General features: G+C 38.8%; 1 long non-coding RNA gene across 17 annotated transcripts in view; it reads left to right on the forward strand.

Annotated features, from left to right (window-relative positions):
• The window catches only part of LOC133252648 (uncharacterized), a 279,302-nt gene extending 255,849 nt beyond the window's left edge, over positions 1–23,453 (forward strand). For 14 of the 17 annotated variants that reach the window (XR_009738022.1, XR_009738024.1, XR_009738026.1 and 11 more), the window contains one exon: positions 538–3,079. This is a non-coding gene — a long non-coding RNA (uncharacterized LOC133252648). Of the gene's footprint in view, positions 1–537; positions 3,080–23,230 lie in introns of those variants that run through there. The other 3 variants (XR_009738029.1, XR_009738030.1, XR_009738033.1) reach the window with 3 other exon arrangements.
• The last annotated feature ends 728 nt before the right edge of the window (positions 23,454–24,181 follow it).

A 24,181-nucleotide genomic window follows, 5' to 3' on the forward strand; every position in this document is an offset into this window, starting at 1 on the left:
TTTAATATAAGTATTATGTTCACTGTAACTAATCCAAATGGTCTAAAATGAACATGAAAAGTGCTACTTTTTCACTTCAAGCCCACAAGTATAAGCCCCAGACATAAGCAGTTAGCATTAGCTTATTATTTTTAGTTACTACCACTACTGCTCGTCATAGCTCATATATAACGTAATAGCTCACATAATTAGTTTAGTATTATTATGTGAATCCAAGATTGTTATAAGCACTTTTCATAGGAGTTCATTTTGATGCTCACGATGACTCTACTGCTTACGTATTACCGTTACCCTCATTCTATATGTGAACAAGCTGAGGCACAGAGTTGGGAGGCTAATTGCCCAGTGTCACACAGGCGTTTGAGCTCAGGCAGACTGGCTCCAAAGGTCACGTTCCCAGTCACTATGAAGTGTATATCTCAGAAACCTTCCATTTGTGTGTATAGAGATCTGTATGATTTGAGTGCTTACAGAACACTCCGTTGTATGATGTAGCTTATCAACTCCTATCTTATGAGAATTTTTATTCTCTTCCAGATTTTTCATTACTAGAAATAAACTGCAAAAAATGAAACCATCATGGACAACCTAGTGCTTTTGTGAGAGTGGGTGTCTATGGCACATGCAGCTGAAACAAGGAAGCTACGCACTAACCTTTTCTGAGCACCACCACCACACTGCCTTGCATAATGAGCACTTATTTTCACCTGCAGTCTACCACTCACCAGAATCACTGTGAGAACCAGTTATTTTTATGTGCTTCTGTTTTTTCCCTCTGTGTTTTACATCTGATTGCTCTGCTGTTTGACAAAGAATTTTACCACCCGGTAGATGCAGCATCTGGGGAAGCTCCTGTTCCTGTGGGGTGACGTCTCTGCTTCTGGGCATAAGGTGAGGAGGCATCTGGCGACCTCCCTGCTTGTGCTGCCTGGTACCCTGAGGCTCTGGAGAAATTACTGTGCGATTGTTCACCTTGGCTCAGCTTGAGAGCTACTGTGACAGATTTATTGGCTCTGAAACATTTATCCAAGCAGAACCTCTAAACCAATATACGTTTGCACTCACACACACTCTAGGGAGAGGGGGAGGAGAAGTCTAAGGAGTGGAACTCTGCAGAGATGTAAGTCCACCCCTCACTTCACTCTTGCAAATTTGAGAAATGAAATGCATCATTTCTTCCAACCTCAGGTGTGTTTCTTTTTTTAACCAGTTTTTCTCAGTCAGTTGGTACAGAAAAAAAAAAGTACATTAATAAAAGGAAATTAATGAGGTCACTCAATCAACTATTTCATTATTTGTTTTGTAAGAGAAAACATTGAATAGTCTATGGTTCTTGCCTCTAAAGAAACTCAATCTGCTTCAACTTTTGTAGGAATGAAAAACATATAAGAAATAATCAGTAATAATATTATCGCTATTTTCTTGATGAGAAAAACAAAAGCTTAGAGTGAATATGTGACTTAGCAGAGCTTACTCGAGAATAAATAATAAACGGTTCAAACTCTGGCTCCAGTATCAAAGGTCACGTATTCTCTATTGCACTTGCTGGCAGTCTTCAGACCTGACTAATGCAGGTTTCTAGTTCCAACCAGACATCCTGTAGTACACAGCAGGGTGTCTGCATTGGATAGGACCCAACAGCTAGGGGTCGTGGTTTTTAAACACACGACTAGAATAACTTTCCCTTGGGTCTGTGAAAGGTGAGGAGGTAGAACTGTGAAATTCATGCATAAAGCTAGGACTGAGAAAGAACTGCTGTCACTACAGAAGGTGACTATGATGCTTCATTCACTCACAACAAAAGCAACTGGCAAAGTTCTCACTGATTAGATATCTGGATGGGAAGAATTTCCCCATGATAAATGGCAATTTAAAGATATAAGTTATACACAGAGCTAGAATCCACATTTTAGACTATTTTCATAACATAGGAACCCCAAATGGGGATATTTATGTACATACTGGAAATATTTCATACCAGTGAAACTCCTGGAATTCTCAGAAGAATCAAATGTAAAACTTCTCTGATAGTTACTACCAAATACACAGGGATTCCACAAGGAAATACAACCTGGCTGAAAATGTGCTCACAATTAAGAAGTACAGCCTAACCAAGGAAGTGGTTTGCCACAAGAAACAGTCAGCAGATACATGTGGGAGGAAGAAGCCCAAGAACCTGAGATGTAATGATCTAAAGCTATCTATAAATTAAGTATATTTATAATCATTGAAGAGATAAATAAAAAACCCTCATGAAATAAACCAGGGAATGTAAAAAGAACAGACAGATATGAACAACAACCAAATAGAACAATTCAAAAATGAAAGGCTGTCAATAAAATATAATGACCAATTTAAAATCAGATTGGGACCGTTAAACAGTTATAAAACCCAAAGAGAGGCTGGGAGAAATGAATGACTAAATTTGAAGTTTCTATTTAAGACTAATGGGAATTTCAGAAGGAGAAAATGGGGAAAGGGCAATATTTTAAGTGAAAATGGCTATGAACTTTCCAGAACTAAGAACAGCCATGAAACTTCAGACTGAAGAACCACACTGAGTCTTGCACAATATAGAAATCCACTGCTAATCCTGTGAAGAGTGGAACACTAAAGAAAAGGAAACTTTAATTGAAGAGCAAGTAGGGAAAAAAGATAACATACAAAGGAACAATTATTAGAATAATAGAGGATATCAATAAAATAGAGACTAGAAGACAATTCTCACTTATCATCAGAATCACCTGAAAAGCACATTAAGCTACAGTATTATGGTTTTACCCCAGATGCTTTGGATGGTGTTCAGGAATATGCATTTTAAATCATCTTCTCAGGTCAAGTATGTTTAAAACCCCGTTTCCTTAGCACCAAATACATAAACACATTGTACATTCTTATGCTCACACACATTGTTCTCTGGTGTATATTAGTGAGATTTCCCCTAAAAAAATGGGGAGGCTGGATCCATAACCAAGGATAGTTTCTAAAGTTTTATTATTTTTTAATCTCCAGGTATCCATGCTAAATTGTGTCAGATGATTTCCTCCCCCCACCCCAAATAAAAGCAAAGTATCTCTGACCTCTGAAATCTTTTCCCATTTCTGTCTTCTCCAGTAAACATATGGCTAGAATCAGAGGGCACATCAGACCTCCTCATACTTTCAGAATCCTAGGAGTGTGTTTGATGAGGCTCGTGAATGTTCCAAATTTTCAGTGTTTGGTAAGACATGCCTTCTGTCCTACTTGGTATTTCATATTAAATATAAAAGAACAGTATACCAAAACCACCAGTATAAGAAATTTAGTCTATCTTTATGGACATCTGTTTTCAGATTAGTGGTTGCTCAACTCTTATAATGGGCTTCCCAGGTGACTCAATGGTAAAGAATCCACCTGCCAATGCAGGAGATGCAAGAGACATGGATTCAATCCCTGGGTTGGGAAGATACCCTGGAGAAGAAAATGGCAACCCACTCCAGTATTCTTGCCTGGGAAATCCCATGGACAGAGGAGCCTGGTGGGCTACAGTCCCTGGGATCACAAAGAGTCCAACACGACTTATTGACTGAATAACACCACCATGATCAAGTGGGATTTCTCTTCGGGATGCAAGGATTTTTCTACATCTCCAATCAGTGTGATACACCACATCACAAGTTAAAGAATAAAAATCAAATGATCATCTGAATAGATGCAGAAAAAGCTTTTGATAAAAATTCAACACCTATTTATGATAAACACTCTCCAGAAAGTGGGCATAAAGGGAAACTACCTCTCAACATAACAAAGGCCATATATGACAAATCATAATTCTCAATGGTGAAAAGCTGAAAGCATCTCCTCTAAGATCAGGAAAGAGAGAAGATGTCCACTCTTGCTACTTTATTCAACATAGTTTTGGAAGTCCTAGCCACAGTAACCAGAGAAGAAAAAGGAAAGTAATCCAAATTGGAAAAGAAGATGCAAAACTGTCACTGTTTGCAGATGACATGACATGATACACAGAAATCCTGAAGATGCTACCCCAAAATTACAAGTCATCAATGAATTTGGTAAGGTTGCAGGATACAAAATTTGCACACAGATATCAGTTGGATTTCTATACACTAACAACCAAAGGTCAGAAAGAGAAATTAAGGAAACAATCTAGTTTACTGTGGCATTAAAAGTATAAAATACCTAAGAATAAACCTACCTAAGAAGGCAAATTCTTTATGATTACATAGAAAATATATATAAAATACATATATAAGTATCAAATCCCTTATGATTATACAGTGGGGGTGCCAAATAGACTCAAGGGACTAAATCTGGCAAAGTACCTGAAGAAATTTGATGGAAGTTTGTAACATTGTACAGAAGGTGGTGACCAAAATGATCCCCAGGAAAAGGAAATGCAAGAAAGCAAAGTGGTTGTCTGAGGCGAACTTCCAAATAGCTGAGAAAAGAGAAGTACAAAGGAGAAAGGGAAAGATATACCTAACTGAATGCAGAGTTCCAGAGCAAGGAGAGATAAGAAAGCCTTAAGTGAACAATGCAAAGACATAGAGGGAAATAACAGAATGGGAAAGACTGGACATCTCTTCAAGAAAATTAGAGATACCAAGGGAACATTTCATGCAAAGGTGGGCACATAAAGGACAGAAATGGCAAGGACCTACCAGGAGCAGAAGAGATTAAGAAGAGGTGGCAAGAATACATAGAAGAACTGTACGAAAAAGATCTTAATGACCTAGATAACCAAAATGGTGTGGTCACTCACTCAGAGCCAGACATCCTGAAGTGTGAAGTCAAGTGGGCCTTAGGAAGGATTGCTATGAACAAAGCTAGCGGAGATGGTGGCATTCCAGCTGAGCTATTCCAAATCCTAAAAGATGATGCTGTGAAAGTGCTGCACTCAATATGCCAGCAAATTTGGAAAACTCAGCAGTGGCCACAGGACTGGAAAAGGTCCGTTTTCATTCCAATCCCAAAGAAAGGCAATGCCAAAAATGTTCAAATTACCACACAATTCACATTTCACATGTTAGCAAGATTATGTTCAAAAGCCTTCAAGCTAGGCTTCAACAGTATGGGAACTGAGAACTTCCAGATGTACAAGCTGGATTTAGAGAAGAGAGAGGAACCAGAGATCAAATTGTCAACATCCACTGGATCATAGAAAAAGCAAGGCAATTCCAAAATCATCTCTTTTGCTTCATTGACTATACTAAAACTTTTGACTGTGTGGATCATAACAAACTGGAAAATTCTTAAAGAGATGGGAATACCAGATCACCTCACCTGTCTCCTGAGAAACCTGAATGCATGTCAAGAAGGAACAGTTAGAACCAGACATAGAACAATGGACTGGTTCAAAACTGGGAAAGTTCAGGTCAGTCTCTCAGTTGTGTCTGACTCTCTGCCACCCCATGGACTGTAGCGTGCCAGGCTTCCCAGTCCATCACCAACTCCTGGAGCTGGGGAAAGCGTATGTCAAAGCTGTGTACTGTCACCCTGCCTATTTAACTTATATGCAGATTACATCACGTGAAATGCTGTGTTGGATGACTCGCAAGCTGGAATCAAGATTGCTGGGAGGAATATCAACAACCTCAGATACGCAGATGACACCATTTTAATGCCAGAAAATGAAGAGGAACTAAAGAGCCTCTTGGTGAAGGTGAAAGAGGAGAGTTAAAAAAGCTGGCTTAAAACTCAACATTCAAAAAACAAAGATCATGGCATCCAGTCTCATCATTTCATGACAAAAAGATGTGGAGAAAGTGGAGACAGTGACAGATTTTATTTTCTTGGGCTCCAAATCACTGTGAACAGTGACAGCAGCCATGAAATTAAAAGACACTTGATCCTTGAAAGAAAAGCTATGACAAACCTAGACAGCATATTAGAAAGCAGAGATAGCGCTTTGCTGACAAAGGTCTGTCTAGTCAAAGCTATGGTTTTTCCAGCAGTCATGTACAGATATGAGATTTGGACCATAAAGAAGGCTGGATGCCAAAGAATTGATGCTTTCGAACTGTGGTGTTGGAGAAGATTCTTCAGAGTCCCTTGGACAGCAAGGAGATCAAACTAGTCAATCCTAAAAGAAATCAACCTTGAATGTTCATTGGAAGGACTGATGCTGAAGCTGAACCTCAACCTCCAATATGTTGGCCAACTGATGTGAAGAGCCGATTCACTAGAAAAGATCCTAATGCTGAGTATGACTGGGGACAAGAGGAGAAGGGGGAGACAGAGGATGAGATGGTTGGAAGGCATCAGTGACTCAATGGACATGAATTTAAGCAAACTCTGGGAGATGGTGAAGGACAGAGAAGCCTGATGTGCTGCAGTCCATGGGGATGCAAAGATTCAGACACAACTTAGCGACTGAACAACAAGAGACCAGAGACCTATACTCTGAAAATTATAAGACACTGATGAAAGAAATAAAAAATGACACAAACAGATGGAAAGATATACTGTGCTCTTGGATTGGAAGAATCAATATTGTCAAAATGACTATACTACCCTAGGTAATCTATAGGTTCACTGCAATCCCTATCAAATTACCAATGGCATTTTTCACAGAACTAGAACAAAAAAATTTTTAATTCCTATGGAAACACAAAAGACCTCAAATTGCCAAAGCAATACTGAGACAGAAAAATGGAACTAGAGGAATCAGACTCCTTGATTTTAGACTATAATACAAGGCTGCAGTCATCAAAACATTATAGTACTGGCATGAAAATAGGAGTATAGATCAAGGAAACAGAATAGAAAGCCCAGAAATGAGCCTACTCACCTATGGTCAATTAATCTATGACAAAGAAGGCAAGACTGTACAATGGAGAAAAGACAGTCTTTAATAAGCCTTGCTGGGAAAACTAAAAAGCCAGATGTTGAAAAAAAAATGAAATTAGAACATCTCTAACACCATACACAGAAATAAGTTCAAAATGAATTAAAGACCTAAAAAGGCCAGATATTATAAAACTCTTGTAGAAAAATAGGCAGAACACTCTGACATCAATTCCAGCAGTATCTTTTTCAAGCCATCTCCTAGAATAATGGAAATAAAAACAAAAATAAACAAATAGGACTTAATTAAAAACTTTTAAGCCATAAGCAAAATGAAAAGACAACCCACTGAATGGGAGAAAATATTTGCAAAGCTACTGGCAAGGGATTAAACTCCAAAATATAAAAGAAGTTTCTGGACCTCTATATGACAAAAACAATTCAATCAAAAAACATAGGCATATAGTCTAAATAGACATTTACCCAAGGAAAACATACAGATGGCCAAAAAACACAGGTAAAGGGTGCTCAGCATCATTAATTATCAGAGAAATGCAAATCAAAACTGCAGTGAGATACACCTCGCATTGGTCAGAATGGCCAACATCAAAAATATCTACAAACAATAAATGTCGGAGAGGGTGTGGAGAAGAGGGGACCCTCCTACATTGTTGGTGAGAATGTAAACTGGTACAACCACTGTGGAGAAGAGTATGAAGGCTACTTAAAATGCTAAAAATAAAACTACCATGTGATCCAGCAATCCCACGCCTGGGCATATATGTGGAGGAAACCATAACTCAAAAAGTTACAGGCACCCCAGTGTTCATTGCAGCACTATGTATAACAGCCAAGACATGGAAGCAACCTAAACGTTCATTGACAGAGGAATGGATAAAAAGCATGTGGTACATATATACAGGGGGTATCAATCAGCCCATAAAAAGGAAAGAAATAATGCCATTGCAGCAACATGTATGCACCTAGAGATTACCATACTAAGTCAGACAAAGACAAATATCATATGATATCGCTTATATCTGAAATCTAACAAAATTGATACAAATGAACTTGTTTATAAAATAAAAACAGACTCACAGACTTCAGAAATGAACTTATTACCAAAGGCGAGACATGGGTGGGAGGGATAAGTTAGCAGTTTGGGATTAACAGATACACACTGCTATATATAAAATAATCAACAAGGATATACTTTATAGCACAGGGAACTCTACTCAGTATTCTGTAATAAGCTATATTGGAAAAGAATCTTAAAAAGAATAGATATATGTATATGTATAACTGAATCACCATGCTCTACACCTGAAGCACGACATTGAAAATCAACTCTATACCAACAGAAAATAAAAATTAAATGGAAAGAGCCTATATATTCAAGGGTATTCATTCCAATGTTATATACATATATATGGAAACCTGCAAGTCTCCAGAAGGGACAGAGATCACTAAGATCTTTTTCAGACACATGTAGAAATACATTTGCTTTTTGCCTTGAACTCCTTACACATATATTTGCTTAGATAAATAATGCTATATCCACATGATAGAACTATGCCAGTTTAAAGACTATTTTGAACAGGTGGTTTACAGAAGAAATAAAAATGTACTACAAATACATAAACAGTTAACCTTATTAGTATTAAAGAAATAATAAAATTTCCTTTCATTCATTTGATAAAAATTAGTTTAAAAAAAATAGATTGATAATACCCAGTGTTGGTGAAGTTGTGAAGAAATGGGCTTAACTTTGCTGTTGGCAGTATAAGTCGGTACATGGTTTCTAGACAGAAAATTAGTAATATATAATCAAGTCTTAAAAAGCCTTTTCTTGGCTCAGCAAATCCATATAAAGAATACATTTTTAATAAAATTGAACAAGTGTAACATTTTTTATATTATGAAAAAATTGAGAACAACTTAAATATACCCAAATAGGAACTATTTAGCCAGACATGACTGAGCAACTGAACAACTGATAAAATATGGTGCTGTATAATGGAATACAGTCAGAAAAAATATTAATAATATATAAGTAATAACAAAAATGAAAAACAGGTGAAATAATCTAAGTTTGTTAAATTATAGATCATAACATTAAAATGTCAAGAAAGAGATGTATTAAGAATTGTTAATGATTATTTCTGGGTGGTGGGAACTTATGGATAATTTTTGTCTTTTTGCATAGTATTGCTTATATACTTTGCAATGAAAGTTTATTTTTTAATATAAATAAGAAAGTTTTGTTCATGGCACTTTTTAATATGAGATAATACCTATTGTGCAAAAAGATTACAACTATGTATAAATTAGAAGAATAAAGGATGTAAATAAAGGGAAAAAGGAAGAAGGGATGAATAATCTCTCCTAACAGTGGTTTTCTTTAGCCAGTGGAAAATGGGGCAAATGCTTTCTATTTTTATGAATTTTTCATACTTTCTAATGTATTACCAATTTTATTCTCAGAAATTTATTTTTAAATATAAAATTGAATTTAATCAAGTAAGCATCTTTCCACCCTCTTTTATACATGTCTCTGTCATGTCAAATGTCTTCACTGAGTCTTAATGCCAAGTTTCTAGGCTCCAGCCAGGCCACTACATTAGGTCACATTTATAGACAAATACTTCTGAATTTGTGATGTGAATCATGAAAAGAGGCTTGGAAACTTTTCTAGAATCCTTTTAGGAGTCTAGCAGGGAGCTGGGTGGGATTAGAATTGGCTGCTTTCCACTCAACATTCCATCCCAGTCTCTGGAGGAAATGGGGAGTGATGCGATCTTGGCACCACTGTTCCAGACCCAAGTTGTAGTGTACTGGTTTTTTGGCTGGAACTCCTCACACATATGCTTTGCCTTTCTGCCATCAAGCAGAGGGCTCCTTGCCTGCACCAGTTTGGGTGCAGCAGGAGGCCTGCTGGTCCCTAAAGCTTTCTGCATGAATTACCCTGTGTGGTTTCTGCACATCAAAACATGGCACCCACACGCCTCCACCCCTCCCCTGACATACGCTCAGTATTCCATTGGAAGCTGGTTCCATTTGGCCATGATATTAGAGCAATGCCAGACCTTCTTCAAAAATCACCTAGTTTCCGCCTGCTACAATACCGTATTTCTTCTTCCCTTTCCAGATAAAGCATGCTTTCTCGTCCATTTCCAGCTTCTTAGTTCTTCCTCTCCAGCCCTGCCTCTGTGGAGCTGCCTGAATGAACTGATCTTGTCACTCTGTGGTCCCCACGTCTTCTGCGACTCCCCAGCACATTCAGGATAACATATGTATTCCTTAGATGGTTAGCGGGTCCTCCACAATATGCCCCCGACTTACCCAGTCACTGTCACCGCAGGCTTCTCACCTGACTCTATTGCTCTAAACACTGTCATTGGACTTGACCTGCCTTCTCACTGGCCTCTGCTTTTCCACAGGCTGTTCCCCTGCCTTCTCCACTTTGTACCCAATCAATGCCTCATCTTTCAAAACCCAATTTGAGTGTCATCTTACTGAGAAGTTTTTCTTGCCCCTGCTTCCCTCTTCCCTCCCTTGTCTGTTCATTCAGTCCAAGGCCGTATCACCCACAGCCCTTACATACAGTTAAGAGTATTTTCCAGCCCATTGCTGTCCTCCATGGGGTCTTGAGGTCTTTGCAAGCAGGGACTGTGTTTTTCCATGACTTTATCCCAGTGCCAAGCCTACTTTCATAGTTTCTAGACAATAGTAAGCACTCAAAAATAATATCCAGCAAAAAATTCATCTTGGATATAATCCCAATATATGCAAGACATGTACAAGAACGTTCAAAGCAGCATTTTCTGGATTAATCCCAAACTGTAAATAACCCAAATGTCTCATAACTATAGAATAGGTAAGTAAATCATGGCATTTTAAATAAGTAAATCCCATACAACAGTGAGATTGAATGACTGAATACTGTGAATGAATTTCACAAACATAATGTTGAGTGAAAGAAGCCAGAAATAGGAGTAAACAATGTATAATTTCTTTTATATGAGCTCAAAAAGCAGGTAAAAGTTATCTATGGTGCTAGAAATCATGAGAATAGTTATCCTCATATGTACAGAGTAACTGATGGAGGGGCATCTGGGGCCCCATTAGTGTTTTGCTTCTTGATCTGGGAACTGACTGTGGAATTTTCATCTAGCTGTGTGTTTATGATTTGTGCATGTATCTCATATTTAGTAAAAATTTTAATTTAGCAAAGTTCCTTTTGTGAAACATGTTTCTCTGTGGCATTGAGGACAGTGACAGAAATGACCATAGGTTTGACTCAGATGAATTGCCAGCTTGACTGATGCTCTTTTCCTTACTCAGAACAGTGTTTCAGGGCAGGAAGGAAAATTTTTTTGAGAAAGAGAAAAACGAGAAAGAGAGAAAGCTCTCCCATACAGAGTCCAGCATTTGCTTTGGTGTCAACAGGTGTTAATTTGGATAGTTTGACTTCTGTACTTGAATTTCGGCAAGCCCCAATGATTTTAGAATGAGTCGGGGTATAATTGGAATTTCACTCTTTGCTTGCTATCTTCATCCTTCTGCTTTTAAGGCTTCTCTTACTATTAGGCACAAGCTTACCGGCCTGTGCACATCTATCAAACACCCCTTATACTACGTCACATTTCCCAGCTGCAGTTTAAAATTGGTTTTCTTCCTCTTGATAAAAGGATTGTGCTTATTTATCAAAATTAACATATGTGAACTGATAGGGTTTTTTTCCTATCAAAATTCCTCCCAAATTTTAAGAGCTCTAGAAATTCTAGACTCTGGGGCATCTTTAAAAATTCATTTTCTTCTCTTTAAGCAGATCGGTGTGGGGAAGGAGCCTGGGAACCCTGTCTCTGAAACCTCACAGTCATTTTGGCTACAGCCTTCTGCAGCCTCCTTGCTGGAGCCCATCCAGCTATCACTACAGGAACTCACTGAGTTCCTCTCTCACATTCAGTGATAGAGGCCTTTCAGTGTCTGCACAGATGGGAATTCTGCTCCCACCGTCTCTTTTCACATTTCTTGCACTTTTCTTTCGAAGCACTCCACTGCCCAAAATAGAATCACAGTTTTTGAGTCCATGTGTAGGAATTTACTGGGAGAATGGACAGGGTCTCTGTAGCTCCCTGTGATTATCACACCCTGAGGTAATTTTCCTACTGGCTACCAGGTAAATAAAGGAGTCAGAAGGGTGCTGAGTGTGTCTCTCAAAGAACAGTGTGGGTTTTCTTTCAGGGGCTTGGTGGGGAGGAGCCCACTGTGAGGCAGGATGTTAGTGCTGACCTGTGGACAATGAGGATGCAAGGGGACAGGAGCCTATGTCAGCCCTGCCACCCATCAACCCTCTCACAGTCCTCCGTGCTCCTGAGGTCTCTTCCTGATGGGATATACCCTGCCTTTCTACGTGTGTGTGTGCACGCGTGCACTCAGTCATGTCCAGCTCCTTGCAGCTCCATGGACTATAGCCTACTAGGCTCCTCTACCCATGAAATTTTCCAGGCAAGAATACGGGAGTAGGATATCATTTCGTCCTCCAAGGGATCTTCCCAACGCAGGGATTGAACCCATGTCTCCTGTGTCTACGGCATCGGCAGGTGGATTCTTTATCACTGTACCACCTGAGAAACCCTCCTTTTTTTTGTTTTTATCAGTTTCCATTCACTGGAAGGACTGATGCTGAAGGTGAAACTCCAATTCTTTGGCTTCGCAATTCTTTGGCGAAGAACTGACTCATTTGAAAAGACCCCGAAGCTGAGAAAGATTGAAGGCGGGAGGAGAAGGGGACGACAGAGGATGAGATGGTTGAATGGCATCACTGACTCAATGGACATTAGTTTGAGTAAACTCCAGGAGTTGGTGATGGACAGGGAGGCCTGGTGTACTGCAGTCTATGGGGTCGCAAAGAGTCAGACATGACTGAGTGACTGAACTGAACTCTCCCTGATCCTCTCTACCTAGTTGAATTATCTCTCCATCCTTTAAAGTCTTATTCAAATCCCACCTCCTCCAGGAAGCCTTCCTGGATGGCTTCAGCTGGAAGTAATTTCCCTCTACTCTGAATTTTTAGAGCCCTTGATGACTATACATTCTGGGGGTACCCACATAAAAGATAATTTATAGCACTAATAAAAAGTATTAATTTTAATATTACTGTTAAGTTTTTATTAATTTAAAATTTATTATTCTAATAAATATTAATTAAAGCATTAATACTTAAATTAATTATTGATTTTAACTATAATTATTAATTATAACTATTAATTATAGTGCTTGGTATGAGTACCTCCATATAGGCACTATTTTTTGCACTTTACTGATATAAAGTCAGAATCCTGACAATGACTCTTTAAGTTAGGTTGTATTATTACTCGCAATTTATGAATCCTAGCCTGAAAAATCCCATGGACGGAGGAGCCTGGTGGGCTGCAGTCCATGGGGTCGCTGAGAGTCAGACACGACCGAGTGACTTCACTTTCACTTTTCACTTTCATGCATTGGAGAAGGCAATGGCAACCCACTCCAGTGTTCTTGCCTGGAGACTCCCAGGGACGGGGGAGCCTAGTGGGCTGCCATCTATACGGTCGCACAGAGTCGGACACGACTGAAACGACTTAGCAGCAGCAGCAGCAGCAGCCGCAGGGCCCATAATGATGTCATAATTCTCTCATCAGATTAGAAGCTCCATTTACCATCTCTTTGACTTACTGACTTGTCGCTTTCTCAGTACAAGGCTCAGGCACTTGCAGCTGGTAACTGTTCACCTCATTTTCATCCATTTAATTCTGTTTTGCTTAAGAGACTTGAGATCAGGAAAACAGCATCTGAAAATCATTTCCATCAGTCATGTATGCTACCTTTATATTTCTGTCAACAAGAAGGATGGTGTAGTGGAGTAGGTAGGATTGATACAAAATCAAAAGAAAAAAAAAGACCTCATTTCATATGTATTGTATGCCAGGCACTGTGGTAAATGACATATATTCACTCTTTCTTAATCTCAGCTTTTTTCCCCAAAAGATCAGAGAGAAGTTGCAAAATGGTCAAATAAGTAGATGAAGGTGTTCTACCAAAAGGAACATGAACGTAGGAAGTCAAAGAGAATCCTGGGTTCAGTTGTTACCCAAGAATGCATGCCTTGAGGACCCTTCTTTGGTGGTGAGCTACAGATTTGGCTCTAGGCTTCCTAGTGTTTATGACAACAAAAGGACACACAATCAATTCCAACACTCACATTGCCTCTGAGATAACAACAAACCAGCTATTCAGATGAAGCACACATAAATGTCACATCAAATAGCTTCCTGTTACAATTCTCAGGGCAAGCCAGTCTCATTTTGCTGAAGGGCGAATGTTAAAATCTATTCGAGAAGGAGATAGAGCTATAGGATCTAGTTATGCAGTCTAATTTGATTCAAGACATTCACAGACTGTACACATTTCAGGAAATTCTCAAGTGGGCTCCATACTATCTTCTCCAGACAATTCCCTTTCCACCTTCAACTAACAGCTGGATAGGAGTTTTAGTTTAACACCTATTAACATTCTATAAAACTAGCATGCCCAGGAACAGCTTCTGGAAAACCCAGTCTTCCAGGTAACATGGAGCTTTAAAAATTGAGGTTTTCAGTGGGGGAAATGAAATGCAAACTCCTCTGCATGATTTATGATGCTTTTCACAACCCAACCTCAAGCTGCTGTTCCAGACCTAATTTAATGCCATCCCCACCCTGCAGCATCCTCATGTTTTGTCCGAACTAAACTACATAGTTTCATGAATATTCTCCATGCTCTCACACACTGTGAGCTAACAGATGGTTCCTAAGACACCCTCTCTTCCCTCCCTTCTCCCCCATGACTTCTCTGCCTACTGCGTCTTGAAGGATGCTATCTTTTCTGACCCCATCTAACAATTAATCTTACCCCTTATTAGGCTCCCATAGCACTTTGCTTATATCACATTTTATTATCCCCTTTTGTTAGCTTCTTTGATTTTTCTGCCAAACTGTGAACTCCTTCAGGGTGGACTGTGTCTTATTTTTTTTTTTTTTTATCCCAGCATTGGGGATCCAATCTGACCCTGATTTATTTCACCAAATATTTATTGAGGGCTTCCTGTACTAACAAAGCAAGCTGGGACAATTTCCATCCTGCGATGCTAAGTGAAAAAACAAGAGTTACCTCATAGTGACCCAAATATGTTTCCACCATTCTCTGAAACCATCTAGTATTGTGTAGATGGACTTCTCGATGTGGCTTAATTTAGAAAAGGATGACCCAGTAAATAGATTGAACCACCAACTGATTCTACTGAACTCTTTTTATCCTGACTCAATATCGCCCAGATTTGAACGCTCCAAAGGAAGCTGCGCTTGTACACTGCCATTTATTCCAAGTTTGTGTAACACCTGATGCCAAAGAACTTTGGAAAATTACATTCGGCATCTGGATACATCACTTCATTTACCAATAAAACATATGCCCCTTTTAAGTAAAACAGAGCAACCATCCCAGGACACCTTAATATTTTTACAACAGAGCAAAGAGGAGGGTCAGAATTTTTAAAAAGCTGTCTACTCCTCCATGATTTCCTGACAGGAATAGGAAATTTAAGAAGTTACCAAATTTCATTGTCAGTGAAACAGACTACTTAATGGAGGTTATAGTAAGTATTGTGCAAATCTGACCGTATTTCTGGACTTCTAGAACTTTCCATCAGCTGTCCATTACAAAAAGCCATGTTGTGAATGTTAATAGATACATAAACTCTGTGCAAACATGAAAACATTTCCATAAATGGGGTTCTGAAAATGTGTTGAGCAGCAGTTTGGAAGCATTTTAGATACAACTTAGAACCAGTATTAGATGTTACTTTACATCAAATTGTTTATATTTATACACTAACTAGTCTAACAAAGTTTCTTTTGCTTTGTAAATATGTATGCAAAAGAGAATAAACACTACTAATATTTGTTAGAAAATTGTTAATTTACTTTATAGAGGATGTTCACAAACAGAACATAGCTCTTTCAGCAGAAGGTAGATTTAGAGGACAAAGAAAGATTAAGCCCAGGACATTATAAATTCACCATTATTTTTCTATTTTTAGATTAAAAAACTCACCAAATTTATGTTGAGATTTACTTGTGTGTCAGCCTCTGTAGTTGGTACTAAAGAAAGAAAGATGACTAAAATATTCTACCCAAGTGGAACTTATAATACAATAGAGAAGATCAGTAAAACTATAATAAAATTTCAACACTGTATTATGTAAATTCTAAGACAGAGATACTCAAGTGCTATGGAAACTCAGAGAAAAGGCATTCAGGAGGTAAAAGAAAGGTTTTCTGAAGATACTGAGTCTTAGAACGATGCACAAAGCACTATTTACGAGATGGAGAGAAACTGTCAGTGGAGTAAGAGCAGAAGGCACCAATGACAAGATTTGGAATACCTCACAGATGAATGGATAGGTGATGACGAGGAGGTTTTGAAGGAAATCAAGAAGTGATGAGAGAGGTGCCAATGGAATCATGAGAAAATAGTGCCAAGTGTTGTGAAAGCAAGAAATTATAGACAGCAACCCCAGGAGAAAGTAATATTCAACAGTAAAGCACAGAGAAAAAGAGAAAAAGATATCGTCACTTAGAATTATTATTGTTGTCTAGTCACTAAGTCATATCCGACTCTTTTGTGACCAGATGAACTGTAGCCCACCAGGCTCCTCTGTCCATGGGATTTCCCAGGCAAGAATATGGGAGTGGGTTGCCATTTCCTTCTCCAGGGGATCTTCCTGACCCAGGGACCAAACTTGCATCTCCTGCATTGGCAGGTGAATTCTTTATCACTTACTCCCAGGGAAGCCCCACTAATTATTAGAGAAAAACCATAATTCAAAAAGATACACACCCCCCAAAGTTCCCTGCAGCACTATTTACAATAGCCAAGACATGGAAGTAAGCTAAATGTCTGTCAAAAGAGGAATGGATAAGGAAGATGTGGTACATATATACAATGGAATATTACTCAGCCATAAAGAGAAACAGAATTGTACCATTTGCAGAGACGTAAATGGACTGGCACCCCACTCCAGTACTCTTGCCTGGAAAATCCCATGGATGGAGGAGCCTGGTAGGCTGCAGTCCATGGGGTTGCTAGGAGTTGAACACGACCAAGCGACTTCACTTTCATGCATTGGAGAAGGAAATGGCAACCCACTCCAGTGTTCTTGCCTGGAGAATCCCAGGGACAGGGGAGCCTGGTGGGCTGCCATCTCTGGGGTTGCACAGAGTCGGACACAACTGAAGCGACTTAGCAGCAGCAGCAGCAGCAACAGCAAATGGACCTAGAGACTGTCATACAGGGAAACAAATCAGAAAAACAAATATCGTATAGTAATATGTATATGTGGAATCTAGGAAAATGGTAGAGATGCCTTACTTGCAAAGCAGAAATAGAGACACGGACATAGAGAACAAATGTGTGGATACCAAGGGGGTAATTAAAAGGGATGAATTAGGAGATTGGGATGGACATATACACTATTGGTACTATGTATAAAATAGGTAACTATAATAAGAATCTACTGTACAGCACAGGGAACTCTACTCAATGCTCTGTGGTGACCCAAATGGGAGGAAAATTCAAAAAATAGGGGATATATGTAAGCATATTCCGGATTCACTTTGCCGTACAGTAGAAACACAACATTGTAAAGCAACCATACTCCAATAAAAATTAATAAAAGTAAACAAAGGGAACCTAATTAAATTCAAAACATTTTGCACAGCAAAGGAAACAATGAACAAAATGAAAAGACAACCTACAGGATGGGAGAAAATATTTGCAGATGATGTGACCGACAAGGGATTAAGTTCCCAAATTTATGAAGAACACATGCAACTCAGTATCAAAAAACAAACAACCCAATCAAAAAATAAGCACAGAACCTAAATAGACATTTTCCCAATGAAAACACCTAATTGCCAAGAGGCACATGAAAAGATACTCAACATCATTATTTATTAGAGAAATGCAAAACAAAGCTACAATGAGATATCATCTCAAACCAGTCAGAATGGCCATCATCAAAAAGTCAACAACAATAAATGATGGAGAGGGTGTGGAAAAAAGGGAACCCTCCTGGTGCAGCTATTATGGAAAACAGTATGGAGGTTCCTCAGAAAACTAAAGATAGAGTTGCCATATGACCCAGCAATCTCATTCCTGGATTTTGTCTGGCACATACCCAGACAAAACTATGATTCGAAAAGATACCTGTACCCTATGTTCATGGCAGCACTATATACAATAGCCAAGACATGGAAGCAACCTGAATGTCCACTGACAGATGAATGGATAGAGAAGATATGAGAATGTGATGGGATATTATTCAGCCATTAAAAAGAATGAAATAATGCCATTTTCAGCAACATGGATGGACCCAGAGATTATAATACTAAGTGAAGTCAGAACGACGAATACCATATAATGTCATTTATATGTGGAATCTAAAATACAACACAAATCAACACATCTACAAAACAAAAATGGACTCACAGATACAGAGAACAGACCTGTAGTTGCCAAGGTGGGAGGTAGAGGAGAGAAGGATTGTGAGTTTTTGATTAGAAGATGCAAATTAGTATACATAGAATGGATAAACAAGGTCCTCTTTTAGCACAGAGAACTATATTCAATATCCTGTGATAAATCATAATAACAAAGTATATATGTGTATAACTAAGTCACTTTGCTATACAACAGGAATTAACATTGGAAATCAACTACACTTCAATAAAAATTTTTTTAAAGTAGAGAAGAGATGATGAAGCAATGTCCTTGAACTGATGGGAGGCCAAGTATATGCGTTGGAAGAGTTAGCCATAAGGAAGAGACCTCTAACCCTAACCCTAGAGGAATACCTCTAACCCTCCAAGACACTGGGGAAAGATCCAAGAAGTGAAGCTGAGGTGGGTAAACTTGGAGGGAGAAGCACCACAGGACGATACAGTTCAGGCCAGATGGCTCCAGTTTTGTGAAGTAGGCTACAAAGTCACCTACTAATAGTGAGGACACAGAGACTAGTGAAAAGGCTGGAGGAAAAGGGTAGCTTGGGGCCATCAGGGAAGTAAGTAGAAAGGAGGAAATAAATCTCTGATGGCAGGGGAGAGCCTTGGGTTTGAGATGCCTCTGATTCATACAGCTGTGATTTTCTCCACCTGCAAGCAGAAGCCCAGGAAGAGAAGTAGGTAATTATAGCAAACATTTACTGACCATTTACAATGTCCCAAAACTGATCTTAGCATCTCTACATATTGTGGTAGGCAGAATAATGACCTCCTAATAATGTCCACATCATAAACTCTGGGATCTGTACATTTGCTGCGTTATATGGCAAAGGGAAATTAAGGTTGCAGATGGAATTAAGGTTGCTGATCAGCTAACTGTAAACTAGGGAGAGTATCCTAGATTATATAGGTTATGTGGGCCCAACATAATAAGGGTCCTATAAGTAGACGAGGAAAGTACAAGAGAAGATCAGAGTGATGTGAAGTGAGGACTCAATCTGCCTTTGCTGGCTTTGAAGTAGGAGGAAGGGGACCTAAGTCAAGGAATGGGGGTGACCTCTAGAAGCTAAAAAAGACAAGGAAGTGGATCCTACCCTAGAGCCTCTAGAAAGGAAGGCAATCCTGCTGACAACTTGATTTTAGCCCCTTGAGACTCTGCCAGACTTCTGGCCTACAGAAATGTAAAACTGTAAATTGCATTATTTAGTTTTTCAAATGTGTGATAACTGGTTACTGCAGAAATGTAAAATAGATATGTGTGTGTGTGTGTGTGTGTATCACTTTCTTTTAACCGTCACAATGTTATTTTACTAGTTGGGAAATTTGGGGAGTTGACCTGGTTATTGACCTGGATTATCATGAAGGAAGTGGGGATAAACCTTGAGGAAATGTTTCTATAAAGCAAGGCATCGGCCTCAAGGGAAGCATTTGTAGAATTTTTAGGCAAGGAATTATTCCATTATGGACCACTTTCAAAGGCCGGAGGGCTTCTGACAGCATCTAGTTCTTCCATCTAGATGTCCCCATTCTAGACCCCAGTATCTCATTCTTTCCTTATCAAGCCCTGACTTTAGCATATGAGATTTGGTGGGTCTGCGTAGTAGGGCTTCTCTGTAATGTATTGTTCACATTCAAGTCCTGGGCCTGATTTTCAGCCCCGTCTGCCTTCTGCCTGTAGTGGTGGAGGATCTCTTTAAGTCCATGAGAGAGGCCTTTTGAATTGCATATTATGTCCTGAATAAGCAGTTGGTTTGGTTGAGCCAGCCAACTCCACAGCCTTTATAGTTACCATTGGACCAGATCTCTCATGTGTTTGCGAGTTTGCAAATACCAATATCCCATCCCACCTGACCTTAGGTGAGATGCTTAGTAATTGTAATGTTACATAATGTACTTTACTTAAATCCTAGGGAGTCCTTTTATGATTGTTCAATCTAAAACCTCATAAAATTCACTGTTCCTACAGTTTCCTTTATAATACATAACACTCTGTAATTATTTTATTTATGTATGTGTCTAAAATTTACTATTTGTAAATCAGATATAATGAGACCTTTTAAAATGCAATGCTAGTTCAAGGCTTGGCACAAAATGGACTCAATAAATATTTACAAAACAAATATCTGAATTTACTTCACTGGGCTTGAATGAATTAACAGTGCAGTATATGTGAAAAGCATTTTAATTGTAAAATATTTTATCTGTACCAAACACTAGATGAAAATATTTCAGAATGTTCAAAACTGTCTTGGTGGATCAATGATTTGATGCTACACCAAAAATAGCAGTACTTGTATAAACTTTATGGATTTTTATTATATAACAATGTTTCAAATGCTCATATCTACAATTTTTACAGTATTTTTTGAAATGCATCATTTTATCTTTAGTAAATGAATTATATGCAAAACTCTAATTATGGAAAAATGGCACATTTGGGGGGTTCTGAATGTGTAAATGATTATATATATAGTGAGGAATTACTTTCCTTTCCCCACCAGCCAGATTGTTTAAATTCCTCTGAGGTTGGAGATAAGAAAGAAAGACAATATAGCACTGAAATTAATACACCTCTGAAATGCCAGTCACAGAGGTGCCCATCAGCTTTGAGTCCTGACTTAATTGAGCATTGGATACGTATGAAAATGAGTTACTTGCCGCTGTCACATAGTTTGTATCTATAATCAGAAAAATATGAGTCTTAAAGTTCAGGTGCATATTGACATTCTCCAGTCTGCTGAAGGAAGAAGATTATGACCTTTCAAAGCCATGAGCAATCACTTAATGTCCATTTCTTCAGCCATCTGGAACCATCAAATCAAGAAGCGTTTTTGGAAAGCTCAGATTTTGAATTGCAAAGTGATATCCAAATCATCTAGCTATTACGCAGCTGGGGCAAAGGGAAATTAATCAAGCAGTAGATTTTTAAAAGAGAAATTTGGCTTGCATCTTTTACAGATGAGGTGAAGGAGACATGCTGAAAACATTTTCCAGAAACAAAATCCTTTGTGGCTATAATTCTTTCAACAGTTTAATGATAATGTGTCCTGGAGTAATTGTTAGAAATGCATAGGATGGGCATGCTGACTTCTCATATGAAATGTCTAGGATCAGTCCCAAACCCATATAATAGAGTGCTGGCTCTCACAGGCACAGGACTGCTTCTCACACTTTAACAAATTTCCCAAACACCACCCTCCTAAATTATTTCCATAGGACTACAAGAAGCAAGTTCAATAATTGGCTGAGGCCTTAAAGTTTCATGCTTTCCATTTCACACGGGGTTCAGATAGGAAAGAACACTGCTGGCTATCACAATCTGGGTACCTAATAGACCAGTACCTAGTACTCACAATCTGAGTACCTAGTATACCTGTATTATCTCATCTCATTCAGCCCACTCTCTAATATCCTGACATGATTTTTTTAAATGTCAATGACAAGGAAACAGACAAATCATACACGGGCACAAACGCTAAGCACCAGAGCATGGATACAAACCCATTTCTAATAGGCTTCAAGTCTCATGCTCTTTCAACTACATTATCTGCTCTTCCCACCAGTGTTAAGGCCAATGCTTGCCACTGGCCTCCAAAGAATGCTCCCTATTTTTTAATCTAAATTCAGCTCCCTGGCGAGTTTTCTCTCAGTGGCTCACAGCATCTGGCAAATTAGTGATGTCTTTAGGAAAAGCCCCATCGAGGCTGTGTTCCCACCAGTGACGACTGCCAGGAACTGAAGCTGGTTCTCACTCAACAGTCTACCCTGGAGCCTTCTATAGCAGGAACTCTAAGCAGCAGCAGTTGCTGTTTAAAAGTCACGGCTCCCAACCGCAGCTCACTTAAGCTGCCTCCTAGCCATCTCTCTTGATAATGAGACCTCTTGGCAGTAAACAGGCAAATTAACAGCAGGGTCCTCTATGGGCTTTCCAGTCTCAGATAGCTATGGCTACCCAATAAATGATTATGAATAAAGTCACATAAGCTCTTTGAAGAAAATTATTGCAATTTCAATGCACATTTCCATTCAGTGTTATACTTTTGTTGTCCCATAGCCCTGTTCTGTTTTGCTGAAGGCCAAGAAGCACTCAGGCTTCTCTCTCTCTCTCTTTTTTTTTTTTTAAATTTTTTAATCGAAGAATAATTGCTTTACAGAATTTTGTTGCTTTCTGTCAAACCTCAATATGAATCAGCCATAGGCATACATATATCCCCTACCTTTTGATCCTCCATCCCATCTCCCTCCCCATCCCACCCCTCTAGGTTGATACAGAGCCCCTGTTTGAGTTTTCTGAGCCATACAGCATAACCAATGGGAATTTGCTGCCGGCTCAGCCTTTTCTTAATCTTCAGAGGGAACCATTCTCTAAGGAGAGAGGAATCAAGAATCACTTATTCTCTTCTGGAAGTACTGGATTCAGATCATATCAAGATGGAATGCTGTAAAAACCTCAGACCCTCTTTTCTTAGTGGTGCAGAAGCATCTAAACAAGTCAAGAGTCCAAAAGCGTCCCAGAAATTCTTGAGAAATTCCAGGTAGTATTCAAATGCAATACTATTAGAAACCTCATCTAAAGCAGGCCACATACTGAATGTTTTTCTTTCTCCTCAACTTTCTATGATAATTTATTTCTCTTAGCTTGAAAGAAAGCCTTTATTTGATTGAACTGTCTCTCTGGCTACCAATCAATTTCTCTCCTGCCTTTTAGTCTTTACATTCTGCACTAGAGATGAACCTGCTTTGATTCTCCTATTTTCTCATCTTTTGCAATTTGATTCCTTACCCACAAACTTTAATATTCTTGGATGCTAATGTACATAATTCCAGTGACCTTTAAGTCATCATTTTCCTTTCTCCTTCTCTAGAACCTTCCAGGAGAGAAACCAAGATCTCTGGCTCTCGGCTCCAGCTGAGCTCTTCAAAAAGCCAGCATCATCTTACTAGTCACACGAAGGTGCCATCTTGGAAGCAAATCCTCCAGCACTCAGCTAATCATCATTACCCACCAGATACTCCCCAGATATCACTGCATGGAGCAGAGACAAGCCTTCCCCTTGAGTCTTGCCCAAATTAAAGATTTATGAGAAAGAGAGGGAGATGCTATTACTTTAAGCCACTGTTTTAACTAAACTACATGACTTCAATCATAAAGGGTCTGACCTCTGAATTCCTCAGCACCACTCATCTGTCACTAAACTCTGCTATCTTAAGTTTTCTTCCCCTTGTACTTAGAAAATACATTACCAGCTCAGTAATTAGTTTCTTGGGGACAGGTATCTCATACTACATTTGTGGAGTTTTCTTTATCTTCTGGTACAGTAACTTTTGAGGCAGTGGATATTCTATAAGTATTTCTTGGTTAATTAAATCAGAGACTATGTGTTCTGTAAGATAAAATAATTTCTTACTGTGCCAGTTCTGCAAACATGAGATATGGCGTAGAGCAGACATATTAAAGCCCACCCAGACTCTGGGTAAATAAGCACACTGACATTTAAGACACTAAAGTATTTGCATTATAGAAAATGTGTATAATCACCAATTCTTCAAACCTCTAACATGCTTATTTAATGCTCCACTGAAATTTGATATCCAAATTTGGGAATTTATTGAAAAAGTCAAACCACATCAGCATCTCATCACTCAATATATTTTTTTGATTAAAGGGTTACAACACAAATGAAGCAAGTTCACAGTTAATGAGCTACAAATAATCTATTTGTAAATAATAATTACCCCAACAGTCAAATTAGTTAGACTGCAGGTTTATTCTAACTCTTTGTATTTATACCAATTTGTTTACTTTACCCTAATTA

This window comes from Bos javanicus, chromosome 8, assembly GCF_032452875.1.
Source record: "Bos javanicus breed banteng chromosome 8, ARS-OSU_banteng_1.0, whole genome shotgun sequence".
Taxonomy (NCBI): domain Eukaryota; kingdom Metazoa; phylum Chordata; class Mammalia; order Artiodactyla; family Bovidae; genus Bos; species Bos javanicus.